The 5,266-nt window shown below is 43.2% G+C and overlaps 1 long non-coding RNA gene across 1 annotated transcript in view; it reads right to left on the reverse strand.

Moving 5' to 3' along the window:
• Nucleotides 1-218: 218 nt before the first annotated feature.
• The window catches only part of LOC118332131, a 7,231-nt gene continuing 2,183 nt past the window's right edge, over nucleotides 219-5,266 (reverse strand). The window contains exon 2 of the long non-coding RNA XR_004796913.1: nucleotides 219-762. This is a non-coding gene — a long non-coding RNA (uncharacterized LOC118332131). The remainder of the gene's footprint in view (nucleotides 763-5,266) is intronic.

Below are 5,266 nucleotides of genomic sequence, written 5' to 3' on the forward strand. Positions count from 1 at the left end.
ATCTGATGACATTTGACAATTTAAAGAGCATTTTACTTTGCTCTTCCTTGTTCGCCTTTAATGGGATCACTAGACTCAAAAAGGGATGAGTGTGACACTTTTTTCCATATGCCTCTTCGTGTGTGTGTGTAGTTATTTTTGGACGGGAGAGCCTTCGTTGCTGGTATGTGTTTTATCGTCCATAGTGTGCAGTTTTGTAGACAACAATAAACCTTAAGTCTGAGAAAATATTTTGTTTATTGTAAGAAAACACATCACAGACAAAATCTAAGCAGATTCTTGCAGGAAAAAGACAACATGTGTGACCACAAACTAAATTTTATCTTCTTCATTTTATACTGCCTAAAGTTAAATATACCTCACATATGATTAACACAGGAATATAAACAATGGTGGCTCAAATCTGGCAGGTTATTAAAGTCTAGTCTGTCTACTGAGTGTGTGAAACACCGCCTTCCTCTGTCCTTATCCCATCACCCCCCCTCTTCCCCATCCGCTTCCTCTTCTTGAGTCATCCGGGGCAGGGCTGACCAGAGCAGTTCTTCAGCTGGCAGCTTTAGCATGTGTACAGGAACATAAAGCTTGCCAGTGAAGAACTGCTGTGTGTCAGCCATTCGGGGTCAAGGGTTGAGGGAGTGCTGGGAGTCAGCCAGTGAGCGTGAGAGTTCGAACCAGACAAGCCTGAAGTGATGGACGACCCGCTTTAAGGCACAAATGGAGAGTCCTTCTCCTTTGTTCGTCTGCTTTTAGGTGCACATGTTCCTGCAGAAAGAAAAGGAGAGATCATTTAACTTCCCCTCTAAACTCCCTGCTCCAGTAGCGTGGGTATGAGCTGGCTTGCGGCCAGTCACACACGTAAAGTAAGTGGGTGCAGTCGAGCCACAGTGTGTGTGTGTGTGCGATCAGCTGTGAGTAAGTGGGTGAAATGAGCTGATATGCAAGAATGACTGGGAAGATGCACACAAGATCATGCGTCAGATAACCAGGAGGGATACATGCATCAGCAGCTCAACTCTGCCTCTGCACGTTAAACTGTGCCAGCAACAAATTCTTAGATATTCTTTTTAGTTATGATGCACAAAAATCACACACCAGCCTCTGAAAAAAAAACAAAAAAAAAACACTTTTTTTTTGTCAGTTACCGTGGTTACAAAGCATGAGTGAGAGGCGATGAAGAGGAGTAGACAGCCTCTACATGAAAGCAGAGATCTTGGAGTCCTTTCAGAAGTCTTGTCTTAATTAATAAAGTGAATGTTTAGGTGTTTCCCAGAGAGAGAACGTGTAGCTACACCTGATCTCTGTTTTCTACATGTTGCAGAGGGTGTAGTGCTTTCAAAACACACTTTCTAAATTGTAAGATTACATGTTAAAAAAGTAGAATAGCTGCTAGTAGAAAAAGAGTAGCTATCTTACTTAAAATAGCAGCTTAATCTGGAGTTTGGATTGTGTTCAGTAGTTCTGTAAATGCTTCAGGCATCAGACAGATTTTCACATTAGCTGAAATTAAAACAGGGTCAGGGTTCTTTGTTCCCCAGTTTTAGGTTTAGGGTAAAAGGTTTGAATCTGGGAAAATAGATGTGCTCCCATTAAACTGACATGATCACATAGATTAAATGGTTTTATGACCAAATACCTAAAAAAAAAAAAAATCCTGATCCCATCATTCCCATCAGCCTGAGCTGTACTGCGTGCTGTACCAATTAGCAAATGTTAGCATTCTAACATTAGCATTTAGATCCGAGCACTGATGTGCCTAAATATAACCTCACAGAGCTGATAGCATTTATGCACACTCTTAATCTTTCTTTCTTTTTTAAGTTATTATTATTTTGGGATTCTGTAAAAACTGAATTCCAACACTTAACATGTTAAAATAAATCCAACATGCACAGTTGAGGTTACACATACTGAGTGTTTAGAAAAAGAAAACTGACCACTTCAAGACCCACAAAGCTAAAGCATGTCTGCGCCTTTCTTGCCTTTAAAGAATGTAATGTGGTGATCTTGAGATATTGAGGACATGCTCCACTTCTCTGGTTGACGATGAGTAACACATGCTGTACATTCCTGCAGTAAGGAGAACCAGAATAATCTCAGGTATTTAAGCGTCCTGTAGCCCCGTAGACAGAGGACACAGCAGGGGGTTTCAGGTCACAATTACCAGGAACTTTTACAGACACCGCTGCGGGGAGAAATCATTTAGTCCTGCACTTACTTTGGATTTTACTTCAGCGTGAGTGGACCAGAGACATTCCTATGTGATTAATACAGAAAACACACCAGGTTGTAAAATGGGAAAGAACCACTAATAAGGATTTTCTCCACCTCCTCTGGACAAAACTTATCGTACGATACACACAATGCAGGAATGTTTTTGGGGTGAGTCAGCCTGCAGGGCCGGTTGACTGCCGTTCTGACTTGTGGCTCCTTTTTTAAAACCACTAAAAGAAATGTGTCAGTGCGCCAGATTTACATTTGTCTCGTAAATCTCCTAAAATCAAGTTGTACGTTTTTGTAAATTAGTGAGTCGTGTCACTGTGTACTGGGATCCAAAATGGCGTCCATTAATTATACTAAAAGTTGCTGTTATGTGCCTGTTGCTGTACCTTTTCTTCCAGGAGTCTGCAGTCAGAGCTGAGGCGTGTCAGATGAATGTGGTTGTTCCTCTGCCAGGCCTATTTAAACCAGCCCTGCTCTCAGTATCCATCTTACATAATTGCTGCTTTACGCTACTGATGCAGCTCACCTCCACGCCCCACGCTTATCTTTCTGTCAATAGTTACGTTTGTTTATTTAAAAGGAAACATTCATTGGCACTGTAAAGCACTTTGAGCCACTCACCTAGTGCATATGGCAGAAAAAAGTTCTCTCTCTCCTTCTGGTTTGCTTCCATGTTGTGTAGCTCACTGCATGAGTTTTAATAGTTGCAGTACTGGTTACTAGCCACTGGGAAACAAAACTAAAGCAGCGTTTCATTAGTACTTCCACTTCCCCTCAGCCCTTGGTATGACGTAACAGTGTACACTGCGGGGAGCAGAGGGATGGTGGGTGGGGGAGGAGTGGGGAATTTAAATGAAATGCACTTGTCCTCGTAGTCAGTGGTCACGATGGATCGTAAGGCCACTTCTTTCAATGGGGCGGCGGTTACCTTCGCATTACGTCTGCATTTGGTGAACCTAATGGAGGAGCTCCAGCTCTCCTTCTGACCCTTTAACACCATACCTATCTAACGCCATACATATAACATAAACACTACTGTGTGACCTACTAACATTACTGACTACTAACATTACTTTAATGTGAAATGATGTGCAAAACAGCATAATTCAGTAACGTGTGCAGTTTTAAATGCAAATAATGGGGAACTGTAACCTTCTAGTGACGTAATCAAGCAAACTCTATTGAGGAGAACTGAATTTCGACATGATCATTCTGATTATCTGGATATTTTTAAGCCTACTTGTGGATTGTTTGCTCAGACATTCTTGGTTTGATCCACAAACATCTGTTTTCAATAATGACACAAAGAAACTGCGATGTCCAGTGGTTGATGTGCAGCGCTGAGTGACCGTCAGCCCTCGAAGGGTCGATCTCCCAAAGTTACCTTGAGTTTTCCAGAGAAATGGAATGATGTCTCGCCATGGCAACGGGAATTTCCCCCGAGGGCAAATGCCGATGGGAAGTCAGCGAGGGCACGTTGGACTAATGAAACGCAGCTTAAGAATCTACACCATGCTTCTGCCTCTGTGAGGCTGTGCTGGAGCTAAACGTTAATGTCAGCCTGCTAACATAATGACAGTGCTAATGCTAGGTACGATGTTCACTATGTTCATCTTAGTTTAGTGTGTTAGCATGCTAACACTTGCTAAATAGCGCTAAACACAAAGTAAAGCTGAGGCTGATGGGAATTACATTAGTTTTGTAGGTATAGGTTATAAAGATTTGACCTGATGATGCTAGACGAGAACTTAAGAGGTCAGCAAAGTTATTACAGTTCAGTCTGAGGGGGACATGAGTGTCTGTTCGATATTCCATATTACAAAGTGGTGGACTGACAGAATTCATCCTAAGAGGAGACGGCCACTAGCAGAACGCCCCCCCCCCATAGGCCTGCACACGCACTCATGCCAGTGTTAGTCTGAATGAAGTCAGAGAGGAGCACGTACTGTACAAGTCCTCAGGCCATCACACAGGACCACTGACAGCCATAACGGTTGACTATTGCTGCCACAACCTCAAACTGACACTGAATTAGCTATTTGTTCCACAGTGTGTCAGTGCCTCTACAAACAGTGACTCTGTATCTTTATGTTCACAATGACGGGCAGTGTTGAGCCCTCGACTCTTTTGCTGTGCCACTCTTTCCCATATCGCCTTTTTTTTTTTTTGTCTTTCCTGACTCGTCTGTCCTCTCCACCCTCTTTCTCGGTCAGATCAGACTGTCCTGCATTCCTGACATTCCAGCTGCGTATGTTAGAAATTCCATCCAGCTGCTGTGGGCTCGCAGTCTCTCCTTCTTTTCCATCCCTCTATCATTCACCCATCTCCTCTGTATCTACTCGTCTACGTCTGGTCTGCACCAGACGAGGCGGACGTGGCTTCATTGTCAGGGTCGCCCTCACCTCCATTCTGCGTTTTCCTTTTTTTTTTTCTTCTTATGTACCTCATACCTCCTCCCCCCCTTCTCCTTCTTTCGGTCTTGGCCTTATCCGAGTGACGAGACAGACAGAGCCACATGACAGCCAGTGTGGAAGGCCTTGAGACAGGCTTTTATACATGGAGCAACAGTGTAAAAAAAGATAACACGCAGTCTAATACACAAAAGACTGAGCTTATCTGGGACTGTGGACGTGCATTCTGCGCCACGGCGGGAAGGATAAGAAATAGGAAAGACACACTGGAGTTGAACAGGCAGGATGTGCGTGTCAGAGAGAAATAGGAATGACGGTGTGTAAATAGGAGGGTGTGATTGAACCACGTTCAATGCAAAGAGAAATTGTTGACCTTTTAACTCGTTAGGAGGTTGTCTTATCGAGCTTTAACTGCGAGTGCAAGAGCTTGAATTTATGTATCAGTGGAGCTTGGAAATTATGAAAAAAAGCTAAATAATAAAAGAGGATTGAAATGTGAGCAGGTAGAAGCGCCACACTTCTGTTGAAGATGGAGAACGGAAAACAAAAAATGACGTATGATGACGGGACAGACCTCTCTCCATTGCTATACGCCTTCCCATTTGACCTTCTCACGTTTAGGGTCGCGCTATTGT

The sequence above is a fragment of the Morone saxatilis genome, unplaced genomic scaffold (assembly GCF_004916995.1).
Source record: "Morone saxatilis isolate NCDOM2014 unplaced genomic scaffold, NCSU_SB_2.0 Contig20, whole genome shotgun sequence".
NCBI classification, from domain to species: domain Eukaryota; kingdom Metazoa; phylum Chordata; class Actinopteri; family Moronidae; genus Morone; species Morone saxatilis.